Below are 16,487 nucleotides of genomic sequence, written 5' to 3' on the forward strand. Positions count from 1 at the left end.
ACAGGGTTTTTAAAGGGAAAAACTGCAAACGGGGGTTCCAAGCCTTGGCATTACATGATTGAGTAAGGGAAATTGACTTTTGAAATTATTGGTTTACTTTAGGCACCAAGTCCATAAATGGTGCTGGCCTGGCCATTTGGGCCAGTTTCCTAGCAACTGTATCTCTAGTAGGCAGGAAAAGAATGCGGTAAGGCTAGTTCCTCCCTGCAGGTATGGCTGGACATATCTCCACCTGGCTGGCCTTCTTTCAGGCTTGGGCTTTAAACTTTAATTCAATAACCCCCCAAAAATAATGTTTAATTCTTTTGTCTCTCACTCCTCTTCCATCTGACCCTAGTCTATCAGGTCTCATCAGGACTGGCTGCATTGTTTTCCTCCGTGGCCTCGTAAGGCTGCTCCCCCATCAGGGGGAGATGATCAAAGAGCCAGCCACTGAGTTCATGTCAGAGACAGTCCCCTTACTAGGGAACCCATTTGGACACTGAGCTGCCATGGGCTACATCTGTGCAGGGGTTCTAGGTTATCTCCATGCATGGTCCTTGGAGTACCAGTCTCAGAAAAGACCCCTGGGCCCAGATTTTTTGGTTCTGTTGCTCTCCTTATGGAGCTCCTGTCCCCTCCAGGTCTTTCATCTCCCCCTTCTTTCATAAGCTTCCCTGCACTCTGCCCAAAGTTTGGCTATGAGTCTCAGCATCTGCTTTGATACCCTACTGAATAGAGTTTTTGAGAGGCTCTCTGTGGTAGGCTCCTGTCCTGTTCCTTGTTTTCTTCCTCTTCTGATGTCCATCCTGTTTGCTTTTTTGAATGAATATTGAGCATCTTAACCAGGGTCCTCTTTCTTGATTAGCTTCTTTAGGTGTATAGATTTTAATATGATTATCCTATATTATATGTCTAATACCCACTAATAAGTGAATATATACCATGTGTGTCTGAGTGAGGGATACCTCACTCAGGATGATCTTTTCTAGTTTCCACCATTTGCCTGCAAATTTCACGATTTCCTTGTTTTTACATTGCCGAGTTGTATTCCATTGTGTAAATCTACCACAATTTCTGTCTCCATTCCTCAACTGAGAGACATCTGGGTTCTTTCCAGCTTCTGGCTATTAAAAATAAAGCTGCTATCAACATGAGCGAGCAAATGTCCTTGTTGTATACTTGAGCACCTTTTGGCTATATGCCCAGGAGTGGTATAGCTGGATCTTGAGGAAGCACTATTCCTAATTATCTAAAAAAGCACCAGATTGATTTCCAAAGTGATTGTACAAGTTTATATTCCCACCAGCAGTGGAGGAGGGTTTTCCTTTCTCCACAAATCCCTCCGGCATGTGTTGTCACTTGAGTTTTTGATCTTAGCCATTCTGATGGGTGTAAGGTAAAAATCTCAGGATCACAGGTTGGGAATTTAGCTCAGTGGCAGAGCACTTGCCTAGCAAGCATAAGGCCCTGGGTTTTGTCCTCAGCTCTGAAAAAAAGAAAAATCTCAGGGTCGTTTTGATTTGCATCTCTCTGATGGCTAAGGACGTTGAACATTTCTTTAAGTGCTTCTCTGACATTTGATATTCCTCTATTGAGAATTCTCTGTTTAGCTCTGTACCCTATTTTTTAATTGGATTACTTGATTTGTTGCTGTTTAACTTCTTAAGTTCTTTATATATTCTGGATATCAGCCCTCTGTCAGATATAGGGTTGGTGAAGATCCTTTCCCAATCTGTAGGCTGTTGTTTTGTTCTGACGACAGTGTCCTTTGCTTTACAGAAGCTTTTCAGTTTCATGGGGTCCCATTTATTGATTGTTGATCTTAGAGCCTGTGCTGTTGATGTTCTGTTCAGGAAGTTGTCTCCTGTGCCAATGAGTTCAAAGCTTTTCCCCACTTTTTCAGTCCTGGAATCAGTCCTTTCTAAATAGTAAGCTCTAGGTTCAGTGAGAAAAGCAGTCACAAAAATTAAACACGGTGGCAAAGAGATTGAGAAAGACACCTGACACCATCCCCCACCCCTTGCACACTGTTCTACAAAAGTCATTAAATTTCTAATGGCAAGAAAATAGTGATAATAATTTTTAAGTTGCAACGAACTTGGTAGCTGGTCACAGGACTGGTTCAGATCTAGCGCATCTGGAGATGTGTTTTCTTCCGTTCTCCCTTCATTTCTCATCCACATACCCGTGCAGTAGGGATAGCTTTACCTACCTTTAAATGTTAACCTAGCCAGGCACGGTGATGCATGCCTCTAATCCCAGCACTCAGGAGGTAGAGGCAGGCAGATCTCTGTGAGTTCAAATTCAGCCTGGTCTAAATAGTGAATTCCAGGATGGTCAGGGCTACTTAGAGAGACCCTGCCTCAAAAAAAAAAAATCAAAACAAAAAAAAATTAAAATTAATTAATGTTATCTCAAATGAATTCTGTGAAACTCCACAAATTAAAATAATGGCTCTTGCTTACTTTGTTTTACGTTGTTTTATTTTCTCTACATAGTTATTGTTGTACTTATTAGCATAGGAAAATGGGAAATTTTTAGACAACGTGATAAAGAGAACCTTTGTTTACTTGATGTGCAGAAATCAGGCCAGTGTCTGTATTTCTAAAGAAAGGTCAGGTCTCCATGGAGATGCCATAGCCTTGGCAGTCATGCTGCCGGGCAGTCTAGAAAAACTCCAGAATAAATCCACATGCCAGGCAGCTTCTGGGGTTTTGTTTTTAGGTTCCTCCATGTCCACCCTGGCAAGGCGCAAAAGCCCACAAACCCTGGGCTTGCAAACTCACTCAGCTGCGAGTGGACAGTAGAGGTTTGGTTGGTTAAGCAATGTTTGGCAACTACTTGTGTGTGAGTGTGTGTGTGTGAGAGAGAGAATATGTGTGTGATTACATGTGTGTGAATGTGTGAGTGTATGTATATGTATATATGTGTGTGAATTCATGTGTGGGTAAGGCCGTGTGTGTAAGTGTGCAAATGTAAGTGTGTGGTTGTGAGTGTGTCTGTGCAAGTGTAAGTGTGTGAGTTAGTTTGAGAGTGTATTGTGTAAGTGTGAGTGTGTATGTGTGTGTGTTATCCTCTGATGGCATCTTCTGCCCCTTTGAAGAACATCTAATATTCTTGAGCCCATTGTCTGGTCCTGTGTGTTACACACTCAGCTGCCCCACACTGTCTTTTATTTAAGGCAGCAATGGTTCAGTCTTCATTCCTTACATAACAGCATCATGTCATCCCACTGGCAGCTTTGTTACCCTGTGGCCCTTTCTCTGTTGCCACTTGTCATGGAGGAGGTGGGAGGCCACACAAAAGCCAAAAGAATGGAGGGTGTGGCTCAGCTGGCGCAGCGCTTGCCTGGCAATCACGAATCCCCGTAGCCCCAGCACTCAGAAGGTGGAGGTACGAGCATCCAGAACTTAAGGTCACTGGGAACATGGCACCAACCTGGGCTACCTGACGTCCTATCCCAAAACAAATTGTATTAAAGGGAATCGAGGAGAGTTCCTTGATATCCCTTTGAAAGGCAATGTTGCCAGATACAGTGACATTTCATCCAACCAAGGCTTCCTCCACAAGAGAAACGATTGAAATTTTTCCAAAATGGAGACAACCAGGACCTCTCCATTCACCATTTTTCAAATGAAAACATAACTGTTTTTTGAGCAGTGGAAGAGGAGCTGGGCATAGTCGTGTAGCATTTGATCAATGTGGCTCTATCTGTGGTAAGAAGGGTTGAGTGGAAATGGCATGAAGAAGAGAGCTTGTTTCCACCTTCTTGGCTTATTGATACAACGTTCATGAAGGGCCCAGTCAGCCTCACTGTGGCCTAGGTTAAATTATTAAGTCTGCAGCAATGTCAGAATTCAGAAAAGAATGGCAGAAACTGAAAGCTGGTCCTTTTCTTCAGTGAGAGTGTTAGAAGGTTGGCATGTCTCCACTGAAGAGCAGACATTTGTATCCAGGCTTATTTTCAATAAAAGAAGTCTAGAGATTTGCAGAGAAAGCCATCGATGATGACCATAGAGAAGGACCTCTGGAATGCACGTATGTAAACCACAGCCAGCTGCCCTGTGCATTACCTTATCGCTAATCGCCTACTATTAAATGGTAATTTAATAGTACCATCTCTGGTTTATACACACAGAAGAATAACTCACCAAACCCTGCCCATCTGCAAGGAAGCTTTGTGGAGAACTGTGAGTTCCCAACTCTAAAACACTTGGAATTCACCCAATGAAAGAGCTCGCCCTTACTTCTCAACCTAGGGAGTGCAGTTTCTGTAAGAAAGGAAAGAGGTTGTTTTCTCTGCCCACCCTGCCTGTGAAGGAAAAATAGGGAAGGCAGTCCCTTTCAAGTCAAAGTTTTATTCTTAGGTCAAAGGCACATTGGAGCCTCCTGCCAAGGGTGTTGAAAGGGCTTTGTTTGACTGCCTGCACCCATCAGAGCTCATGAAGGTCATCAGGGCACTCCTGCTGGGTGTGGGAAATGTGGCCTTTCCGCACGCCTAGTGTGCAGCAGAAATGATTGTTGAATTTTCACTTCATTACCTAGCTGCTGCTCTTTCTCTTGTAACTTGATGAATATTGTCACCCAAAAGGCTGTCAGTCAGCCATTCTGTGGCCTCTGTCTTCTCTTAAAGGTGTTGTCCATTTCACAACAATGTAGGCATGTCCAGAGCTAGGAACTGAAATGCAGTGCTTTCCTCCAGGGTCAAGATGGTGACACCCTTCCTTGGGCCTGCTGGTTTCTCTCCCAGATAAAGGTGACCTCAAGTCACAGACAGTCCACCCACCAGCAGCCAGCACACCAGGGAGCCTGTTTTCAACAACAGCCAGGAGCTCCTCTTTCTTCATGGTAAATCCAAGTTAATGACGGAGGGTTAACAGAACTTTTCTTAAAGATTTATTTATTATTTATACAACATTCTGCCTGCACAGCAGACCTCACTATAGATGATTATGAGCCACCATGTGGTTGCTGGGAATCGAACTCAGGACCTTTGAAAGAACAGCAGAGTGTTCTTAACCTCTGAGTCATATCTCCAGCCACCAGAAAACTTAAACCTCCCGATAGCAAAAGTCAGAAACAATGGTTACAAACAAGTGTAGATACAAACATTAGCAGGTCAAACTACAAAGAGGATATTGGCACAGACTCAAGATATATCCCACAAGGATAAATCCAAAGGGAAAATACGAAATTAGCACTGGAGAAATCTGTGATGGAGTTAATATCACCATGAAAATATGACCCAACGTTATGTATCAAAATGATACATATCAAAATGACCCAACGTTATGTATCTCCTGACATGATATACTGACAAGGATACAGCATCATTTCTGTGGGTTCTTTGTGAGGTTTTGAGTTTTGTTTTGCTGCCGTTTGTTTTACTTTATTGTGGTGGTTGTTGTGGTTGAGACAGGGTCTCAGAGAGCCCACGGTGGCCTCAAACTTACTATATAGTCAACATCACAGCCTTGAATGGAACCTTTAGCGCCTGCTTCCTGAGCACCGCCATTATAGGTCTAGACCATGAATTCAGTCATGAAAACTACTAGACACGACACTAAGGGCTTTGCTGTTGCCAACTTCAGCAGTCGTTCATCATTCTGGGTTTCATCCGACACGCCCACCTTGTGTGATAGTCAGCCTGCCCGTTTGTGTGAAAATCAACCTGCCTGTTTGTGTGACTTGAGCATCTATTCTTTTTTTAATAATAATTGTTATTTTTTATATTAATCACAGGTTATTTACTTTGTGTCTCAGCCATAGCCCCCTCCCTCATCCCTTCCCAATCCCACCATCCCTCCCTCATCTCCCCCTGCCCCTTTCCAAGTCCACTGATAGAGGAGGACCTCCTCCCCTTCCATCTGACTCTAGCTTATCAGGTCTCTTCTGAAAGACTCTACCTAGCAGTGTATCAAAGCAGATATTAAGACTCATAACCAAACCTTCGGCAGAGTGAAGGGAATCATATGGAAGATGGGGGAGTTAGTAAGACCTGGAGAGGACAGGAGCTCCACAAGGATCAAATATATTAGGGCACAGGGGTCTTTTATGAGACTGTTTCTCCAACCAAGAACCATGTATGGATATAACCTAGAACCTCTGCTCGGATGTAGCCCATAGTAGCTCAGTATCCAAGTAGGTTCTCTAGTAAAGGGAACAGGGACCTCTGACATGAACTCAATGGCTGCTCTTCGACCCCCCACCCCCCTCCCGAGGGAGGAGCAGCCTTGCTAGGCCACAGAAGAGGACACTGCAGCCATGAAGAGCATCTATTCTTAACTGAATTCTTTTGTTCTCTAGGGCACGCTTTTGTGTCGACCCTGTTGCTTACAGGATGTTTCTTCTTCCTCACATCTTGCGTTTTCTCCATTTTCCCAGATGCGGCACTTTCCGTCATTTGTGCAGTACCTCGAGTTGTCTTACCCACTCTTCTGCCTCTTGGTTGTGGGGAGGAATCAGAAAGGCGAGGAAGACTCCCTGGCCCAAGACCACACACTGTAAGTATCAATGTATCAATCTTTTCTCCATCTTTTTTCTTTTTTTTTTTTTTTAATTTAGGCTAGATTTCAGGCTGGCCTCCAAAATAACCACGTAGCTAAGCACGACCTTGAACTTCTGACCCTTCTGCCTATACCATCCAAGTATGTGATTTAAGAGCATGTGTAGTTGGGTATAACCTGAGGTTTCTTGCATGCCAGATAAACACTTTCCCAACTGAGCTACACCCCAGACTAGTGCTCTTATCTACTCACATTCTATTGGCCAGAATTCAATGGCGTAGGTACCCCCAGCTGTAAGAGAGGGCGGTGTGCTGAGCCACAGAGAGAACAGGCACTGGGAAGCCACAGGCAGAGTCTTGTAAATGGCCAGAGTTGGACGAACCTGGGGTAGAAGCGGTGGGCTTCTAGGGCCGTGCTAGGATGCGTGATGCTTCTCTGTCCCTGTCTTTCTTCCTGTGTGTGGACTTGGATGCGGAAGCCAGCCTCTCACTGAAGCTCGTTGCTCTGACTAGGCTGGCTTGCCAGGAAGTCCCTGGGATCTGCCTGCCTCCACTCCACAGTGCTGGGGTTACAGGCACATGGAGCCACAATCAGGCTCTTGTCCCTGCTGTTGTTTGCTTTAAGATAGGGGCAGGGGATTTTAACCCAGGTTCTCATGCTGTGTTCTGACTCCAGGAGCCATCTCCCTAATTCTGTGAGAGCTATCCTTGATTTTCAACATTTTCCTCATGCTTCTTCAGTTGGTTCTTCACAGCTGCCTGCATTCATCTAGACCACGACTGCCAGGTCCTCTGCAACATAAGTGCATGGACACTGGCTGCTCTTCAAATTAGTACCTTAAAAGAAACCTGAATGTGTCAACATTAAGACACGCTTTTCGGTATGGCAGGCTAATTCGTTTCTCTTCCGCAGCGATTGCTCCCTTCATCAGAGGTCTAGGAGGAGAGGCTGTCAGCTTCAGTTTCAGCTTAGTACTTTTATGGGACTCTTGACTGTCTGAGCAAGCAGGTCTCTGATTTTGTGTTGATTTAATAATTTCTTTTTGACAAAAAAAAAAAAAATACAAGAAGACAAAGGGAAAACCATCACATCAAGGCTGGACAAGGCACCCAAACAGAAGGAAAAGAGCCCCAAGAGTAGGCACAATAATCAGAGACCTACTTGCTCACACACTCACCAGGCCCAGAAAAGTACTAAGCTGAAAGTTATGCAGAGGACCTGGTGCAGACATGTGGGCCTCTACGTATCTCCAGAGTTCATGCAAGCATTACTTAGTTGACTCGGAGAGCTTTGGCATGCTGGTGCCCTCCACCACCAACATTGCCTTCCCCAACTCTTCCATTCTTTGCACTCCTCTTGTTTTTCCTGAACCCTGAGGGAGGGATTTGATGGAGACGCAGCATTTTGATTCTCTCTCCATGTGATGTCTGACCACCGGGACAAGTCACTGCATGTGTTCCCATCTGAAACAGGAGGAAGCATCTCTGATGATCACTGGATAAAGCACTGATATATGAATTTAGAAGAATATCAAATTAGGAGTAATTTTGTATATATATATGTATGTATATATATATATACATTTTTTTTAGACCAGTAATGTTTGGTTTTAACATAGGTCTCTAGGCTATCTAGTCTCTGGCTTTTGGCCACCCAACAGTATCAGGTATGGGTCTTATCTCGTGGAGTGGGTCTTAAGCTAAATTGGTTGGCTACTCCAAGTTCTGTGCCACCATCACACTAGCATATACTGCATACAGCTTAGATTATAGGTCAAATGTATTGTGGCTGAGTTATTGTTTCTGTTTCTCTTTTGGTAGCCTGCAGAGTACTTGCCTGCACCAAAGACATTAAGACATGGAGGTGAAGGTGCCAAATGACTACAGGCAGCACGCGACCACACACGCTGCAGACTCCACCTTACGTGGTGACTGGAGCATCAGCAAGAAGTGGGAAGATCTCCTTCCCCTTCTTGGGGCTGGATCCTGGACTATGGTTCTGAAAGGTCCTGTATGTCTTATTTCAGGTGCCTCTAAATGACTGCACTGGTCTCACACCCACCTCCCAAAAGAGAGTCAGTCAGACTCTATTGAAGATGGAGAGCTTGGACTTTACAGTGTTTGTACAACAGGTCATGGGAATGGTCTTCGTGCCTGTTTGTTCATAATACTTGTCTAGTAAGCAGCTCTCTGTGTGGCAGAACTCCAAATGGAGCACCCTGTTATAATCCACTAACGAGATTGTGGGGAGGCAGTTACTTCTCTTCCATGACTGGACTTCCAGCACTCTTAGAAGCTAGCGGGAAAGAGCTAATCGCTGCCCATGAGCCAACTGCACAGGTCAGGCGTGTCCCGTGGGAACACTGCAAGCCACACAGCCTGGGTAGTCACTCAGAGGGACCTCAGTCTCTGAGCCCAACCTCTGTTCTTAATTCCCTCCTTTGCCTGGTCTGACCTCTGTTTCTAAGCTTACCCTGAACCAGATTTCCTATTTATTTCCTATTTCTTCCTATTTCCTGAACCGGATCCAGATGTTTGGATCGATGCCTGAGGACTACAGTGTCTTTCTTCCCTCTGCTTCAGTGTCCCCCCAATGTTGCCTCTTGGCACATCCTTGGCTCCAGTTACTGCTGTTGAAATGTCTTTGCACCCCGTGGTCAGCCAGGTCCCAAGAATTCCACTGAGACTCGCGCCTATTTACATTTTTCTCTTAACAGAACTTGGGGAACCAGTCTCCTCAGTGTCCATTTGAGCAACTAAATACCCGCAGAGTACCAGGACACCTGTTATCTTGTGTTCCAGATTCGATGGAGAAAACCATGAGGCTCTGCCCAAATGTGTGTGGTCTAGTCTAGCCCAGACACTCACTCCTGCAATTACAGATGTCCACAACTTTCCTGCCTTGACTTTGCCCTCCTTGGAATTTGGAAACAGAGATAGTGAGAAAGAAGCTACTCCAGCAAAACCGCATTGGCTTCTCCTGGAAAAGTCCAAGGTAAGAATGACTTGGCAAAATCTTTTTTTTTTTTCTAGTCTGTGATCACTGCCTCCTCCTCCTTTTCGTCCTCCCCCTCCTTCTTTTTCCTACCTCCTCCCTCTTACCCTTCCTTCTCTTCTTCTGTTTGCAGTAGTGATAAGGATGTAGCACATTCACAGGCTTAAGTTAGTGCTTTGATATAATATCAGCAAAAAGTCAATCCTATTTAATTTTCCCCTCTTTCTGCTTCTCTCTTGAGACACAGTCACTAGCGCGGTAGTCTAGAACTCAATGTGCAGCCAAGGACGACCGTGAAGCTCTCATCTTCACCTCCCAACTGCTAAGGACCACAAGCATTTGTACACTATTATGCTCGGTTTTTGTGACGCGGAAACAAACCCAGGGCTTCACGAATTCTAAGCAAGCACTCCACCAACTGAGCTACATCCCTAGTCCCTAAAGGAGGCAATTGCAAATGTTCATCTGGGGCTGGTTTCAAATACGTAAATTGTGGCAGAAAATAAAAACAGCATTGCATCACCTGCCCATTGCCATTCTTTAATTCTTTTGCCATAATGATGGACTATACCTTCCAACCAAGAACCTAAATAACCCTTCCCCCTTAAGCTGCTTTCTCAGATACACTGTCACAGCAATAGGAAAAGTAACTACCACAGTATTAGGAGTTGGACCAAGGACAACAAAGGCTGAATCAAGTGATGCCATCACAACACACCTGAGGGATGTGCCAGGTGTCAGCAGCTGTCTATTGGCCACGAGAAGAGAGCCAGTGTGTGTAGACTCCTAGCTGTGGCTTAGGAGACCCTTGGAAGCCTGGGAGCAAAACAAGAGTTCTCCTAGTTCAACTGATGGGCACAAGACCAGGGTAGCTGCCTGGCTTCCTTGGCCTTGTCACAAGGTGATATGGCTTAAAAACAGTCTTTTTAGCTATATGAGGTTTTAGTCCCTGGCCTTCTGTCTTCTCTCTCAGTTTCATTTGCTCTACAGAGGAACCAGTGGTTCTGTGATAACAGGGTTCCAAGTTTGGGGAACTGGAGGAACAAGTCTAGGAAGGCTGCAAGGGAACATCCTGCAGGCAGATTCTGCCCATGGACGTTTTCACATCACCAAACAACGCAACATGCGCAGGAATCCCAGAGACGAGGACGGGAATGCTAGGGTTGACCCGCCAGAAGATTCAGCTGTCACGGGCAATTCTTTTGTATTTCAATCTGAACTACAAGGAGAATATTGGAGATTCCTTTTGTCATAGACATCCTAAACTCCTCAATTGTTTCTTTCTACCATCAAGTTGGAGGCCAGACTTCTCCCTCCCTTTTCTTGGCTTCCTCTGCCCTCCTTTTCTTCTTCTTTTGAAAAAGGCTGGCCTTGAACTCAGTGTGTCCCCAAGGATTACCCTGGGCTTCTGAACCTTCTGGCTCTATTTCTGAGTTCTGAGATTGCAGGCATTCGCCACCAGGCCCTGGTTGTGCTTCTAAGTTAGGCTACATTCACATTAGACAAGTGCTCTTCTGACTGCCATACGGCAGCACTCGGCCGCTCTCAACGGGCTTCTTCTGTCTGAATTTCTAGCTTAGGTCCCAAAGTGTTTGGCGTTGGCCGTGCTTCTCCCTCCCTCCCAAGTCCATCAAGCACATGCTCTGTTTATTTCTTTCTAAGTCCCTGCTAGTATTCCCGCGCCATGTCCTGGCTTGCTGTGACATTCAGTGTGAAGGATGCAAGGAAACCCTAAATCCTCTCCCTGTGATCCAGATGCCACTGAATGCTGAGCAGCATGGAAAAGCCTCCATCGTTTTGATGACATTCCCTGACTGTGCTGGCTAGAGAATTTTTTGCTTGGGCTTAATGTGGTTTTGCTTCTAACGCCGTGACGGAACGCTGCCAGGCATTCTCAGGCGTTTTCTCAGTGAAGTGATCCCCAGCAAAGACTCTCAAAATCTCTACAGACTTACAACCAGACTTCAATTCAAGCAACCACATATCAAAAATTAGCTTATGGTCTGGTAGAATAGGGTCATGGACTCTGTGGTAGGATATTTGCCTGGGGTACCCAGCGCTGCAAAAGCAAGCATACAAAAAGGTCGCTTTGGGGTCCTTATTGCCCTTCCTCCAGCAACAGACACAGAAATGTCACCTGCTCTCCTCCACACTTTCCAGCAGCGCCCATGACTGAATTTACTTAGCAAAGTACACCAAACGTTGCAGGTAGCATCTTGATAAATTTCACACAGTGGAAGAAACTGTGGCAGCTGTGTGTACTCCGAAGCCTTGGCTGAGCCTTAACTAGCTCTTAGCTGAGCTAGTTCTGTGCTCCGCCAACTTCAGACACAAACCCAGGTCTGTTCGGTTGCATTGGTTTGAGAATAAACTCTGCTCATGCTCGAACAAAAGTAAATAACTAAACCTGTGTTTCCTTCTGAATGCCTAAATCATGAATCTGTACTTTTGACTAATTGACTCTGGCACCACTAACCCCTCCACCTCAAGACGTTAATGTTAAACACTTCTGTTAAACTGCTTCTGTGTAGGTTCACCAAATCCAAGCAGAGCCCTAGAGGACCAAGGGAGCAATGCTCATTTCCAACAGTAAACACAGAAAGGCAAGGAGGGAGGCTTTTCCTTCTCAAACAAAAAACCCTTATCGCTGCAAATTCAATAACCCCATTACAGCTAACCTCTGCTAACCATTCACTATTGCGTAACTCATTATTGCATGACTTCTGCTCTGTTGGTTATTTTGAATCTAATTTCAGTTCTCCTAGGTCAAATGGGTGGTCAATGAGGTGAATGATTGACCTTTTCATTATCCCTCAGGCATCCCTGCCCTTTAAGGTTTAAGATCTGGAAAAGGAAATGATGCATGCTTCTTGCCTTCAGAGTTTGAAAGATAATTTATAGGGGGAAATACATGCATGTTAGGGCCAGGAGATAGCCCAGTCAGTAGGAGGCATGAGACCTGACCTCGGACGCCCAGCATCCGTGGACAAACTATGAGGGGCAGTGCACGCCAGTAACCTCAACAATGGGGAGATGGGGCCAGGAGAATCCCAGAGGCTTGTTGGCTAGTTAGCAGAGATGAATCCGTGGGGGTTTAGGGAGAGGCCCTGTCTCAAAAGGGAGAGTGACTGAGGGACATGGGCCATCAGCCTCCACATTGGCTGACACACATGCACAGCAACATGTTCCATACCGCAGGCCTGAAGAGACAGAACAGACGAATGCTCGTGAGTGTAGGCGACATTTCCTCCAGTTAGACAGTCACAACACATCCAGATGTTGAAGAACATACGTGGCAGGCTACGCACTCCACCGAGAGCCCAGCGGGCACCCCACGCCGGCCCCTTCCCACACTGTCCTGCAGCTCCCGCTGGTGTGAGAAGCCTGCAGTCTCCATCTCACTCAGTGCACACGACTGGCTCCTGAATACAGGTGTTCCTGGACTGGGAACCGACGGATGGCACTGAACATTACAACAAAACAAAAGATGGCCCTCTGGAATCTACAGGTCTGGGGAGAGATCTCAGGTGGTAAAGTACTGCTTGTGCAAGCATAGGAACCTGAATGCTAGCCAGAACACCCTCATGAAGAGCCAGGACCACGGGCTAATCTCTGAGAGAAGAAGCAGGAGGACCCCTGGATCTGATAGCCACCCCGTGGATGGCGCCTCAGGCTGACCTCCACAGCAGGTGTCCTTGCCTCTTATACACATATGATGAAATCTAAACACAATCATCAAACCCGGAACACATAAATATAATGAGTCATCAGGCTGGAATATGGTGATGTTCTCTTAGCAAATGAAAAATGGAATATAAAAAGTCCATGGTATGTAGTAGAAAAAGGTAGTTAACTTCTGGTTGTGGTTACTGAAAATGAAGCGCTTCTTGAAGACAAGGCTTTGGGACACTCTGTGTCTGCTCCAGCCGACATTTACGCTGGGAACAATCATCCAAAAATCAGAAGGGTGGTTGGTACGCCTCACTTCAAAGAACCTCACACAAAGAAAGCAAAACAACAAACAAACAAAAACAGCTAACGCTGCGGCTTTAACTGGGAATGCAAGGCCACCCGACACCCAGGGAAGAGCTAGTGTCCTCAGGGAAGCTGGTTTCTCTTAGCCATGGGACTGATTCCTCTCAGAGAAACTGCTCGAGAAGCTCCTCTGTTTCTGACAGGGGCGTGAGTAGGAAACTGGAACCATGAGAACTGGAGTGGGGACAATGGTGTGGACTGAGATAATATAACAGTCTTCAAAGACCTGAGCAAGCAGAACCACGTGCTCTTTTTCCTGACAGAAGAAGACATCCTGTTGGCCTGGCCTGCTGTTTCACAGGACAGGACGTATGTCCTTCCCACTGGTGCAGGAAGACGTATTAGAACACATAGAGTAACTCAGCTCCTGTCAGCCTATACTCTGTGGTCCAGATTTTGCTGCCTTTTAAATCTCCGCTGACTTATAAGTTTGTCTTTACTTTTAAGAGAAGAACACTTCCACTGGGGATCCAAAAACACTTTCAAGGAAACTGATTTTTGGCAGTTTCTTTTGGCAATGGACAGATGGTAATAAAGGAAATGTATTACTGACTTAAATAATCACAGTAGGGACACAGGTTGTTACTACACGAATAACAAGGAGAGACCAAGTCTAACAGGGATCAGTTCCCTGGAGTGACTCTTCACACCCCCAAGCCTGGCACTAGTATTGTTTAAAATGACTGCACCAAGACAATGAAGGCTGGATAAATAAGGACTCTGATCCTTCGTGAATGGTGATGTTGGTCATTCCTTAAGGTAAACAACTATAGCTAGCCTGGAGAAGGTCAAAGGGAAATGGAAAAAGTTCAGAAAAAGTTCAACTACAGCCTGGTAGTGCTGAGTCATTCTAGAGAAATTTTTTTCTTTCAAGACAGGGTTCCTCTGTGTATCTGTGTAGTCTTGGCTGTCCTGAACTTGCTTTTTAGACCAAGCTGGCCTCGAACTCACAGAGATCTGTCTGCTTTTGTTTCCCTGAGTGCTGAGATTATAGGCCTGCACCACCGAGTCCAGCATCATTGCACAGGAATTTTAATCCAGCAACAGGGCTGCTTGTATCACATCCAAAGACTTTGTAGATATGAGTGGTCTGACTGGAATGCAGACAGGCCTTTAGTAAACACCTTTATCCCAAAACGATGACGGTAAAATTCAAACATGGGAAGTTGTCATATTTGAAATTGACACCAACTTGAGAGGTAGACAAATTGAAAGATTTGGCAGAATAGGTTATGCCCACTAGATCCCCAGTTGAAAAAGAGAGAGTAAAGAGAAGTGACTTAGGAGAGAGCAGGCAGAGACAGAGAGGAGACAGTTTTACTGGGAGAGTTTGATAGAGGCTGGTTGAAGAGAGAACAAGCTAGACACTGGTGAAGATAGATGAGCCAGAGGATGAGAAAGAGCCAGAAGATTACTAGAGTTAATAATTAGAAGATTACTAGAACAGATTACTAAGTTAGTTTGAGGCCTAGCAGAGCTATTCAGTCAGAAGCTGAGAGGAGCCAGTCTGAATCAGTCAGCTTGGAGAGGAATTTGAGCCAGAACAGCTGAGTTGAACCATCCAGAGAGAGTTCAGAAAGAACAAGAAAGGGTGAGCTTATTTAGCAGTAAGTCTCAGAGGCTGAGAACATTCTTAGTCTAGATTTGATAGTACAGAGGCTAAAAGCTTCCAGGACTAGGCCTAGGTTATCAGACAGAGGCAATAAGCCTTGAAGACAACAATTACATCAGGCAAATAAAAGTTACTTTTACACATCATAGAAATGAAGACAATGGAAGAGGAATCATTTCTACCTTGAATTGTTATGACTTGTCTAATTTCTATCACTCTAAGACAATACTTGAGATAATCAATATGAGGAGGAGTGGTTTGTTTTGGTTCAGCGTTCAGAGGTAAAAGTTCTTAGTTGTCTGCTCCCACGTTTTTTGAGACTGAGACAAAGTAGCACATTATGGTGTAAGTATCTGACAGAGCAAGCTTCTCCCCTCATGGTGGCCAGGAAACAGAGAAAATGGGAGAGACAGAAAGGGCTCAAAGCAGAGAGGAGAGGGAAGAACGAAAAAAGGGGCCTGGCTACCAATATTCTCCTCAAGGTCATGCCTTTGTGCAACAAGGCACCTCCTCTTAAAGGTTCCACTGGTTCCCAAGAGCGACAAACTGAGGAGCAAGCCATAAACATTCAGGACGTTCCAGACCCAAACTAGAATAGTATTTATATCTCATCAGCATTTCTTTCCATGCTTAAAGACATTTGGAATTATACCTTTATGACTGCCTCCTGCCCCTATTTCCCCATATCTCTGGGTCTCATGTATCCAAGGCTGGCTTCAAACCCCCTATGTACCTGAACATGACTTTCAATTATTTATCCTCCTGTTGCCCTCTCCAAAATTTTGAGATTACAGATAGGTACCACCTGTCTAACTTATTTGCTTCTGAGAATTGAACCCAGATTTAGTTCACACACACACACACACACGCAAACCACCACTACCAACAACAACAATCATACATTTTAAATTAGCCAGCTGAAGTTTGTTTAGATCATGCTAATTTGGTGGCAGCATCCACCAGGACCTGCTGGACTGTATCTGCCTTTTGCTGTGTATCAGGCATGAGCAGGGCACTGAATGTTGTTTCCATGTCACCAATGTCCGTCCTGGCCCATTTCATCTAGCTCTTGTACACCTTGACCTCCACGGTGAACAGGTGTGTGTTGTCATCTTCCTCGTGACAGATTCAGTGATTATGAGAATCGACAATGAAGTAGTGGCCAGGTTTCTTTCTTCTGGGAAACTGATTATAAAACTGTGTGGAAAGTGTCCACAGCCACAAAGTCTTTGGCTGCCAGAAGGTAGGTGGCACATGGGTCTTCTTCACTGGGGCTGTTGGCACCTCTCATTCCTGTCTCTCGGGTTTTCTTGGCCATTGGTTTCATCTTTGGGAAGGATCAGGGCTTCCCATGCCTT

The 16,487-nt window shown here is 45.2% G+C and overlaps 1 long non-coding RNA gene across 1 annotated transcript; it reads left to right on the forward strand.

Annotated features, from left to right (window-relative positions):
- Positions 1-8,739: 8,739 nt before the first annotated feature.
- Positions 8,740-10,000, forward strand: LOC132656657 (uncharacterized). The gene is made up of 3 exons (XR_009594376.1): positions 8,740-8,827; positions 9,290-9,482; positions 9,724-10,000. It is a non-coding gene; the product is annotated as an uncharacterized LOC132656657 (long non-coding RNA).
- The last annotated feature ends 6,487 nt before the right edge of the window (positions 10,001-16,487 follow it).

The sequence above is a fragment of the Meriones unguiculatus genome, chromosome 9, assembly GCF_030254825.1.
Source record: "Meriones unguiculatus strain TT.TT164.6M chromosome 9, Bangor_MerUng_6.1, whole genome shotgun sequence".
Lineage (NCBI taxonomy): Eukaryota > Metazoa > Chordata > Mammalia > Rodentia > Muridae > Meriones > Meriones unguiculatus.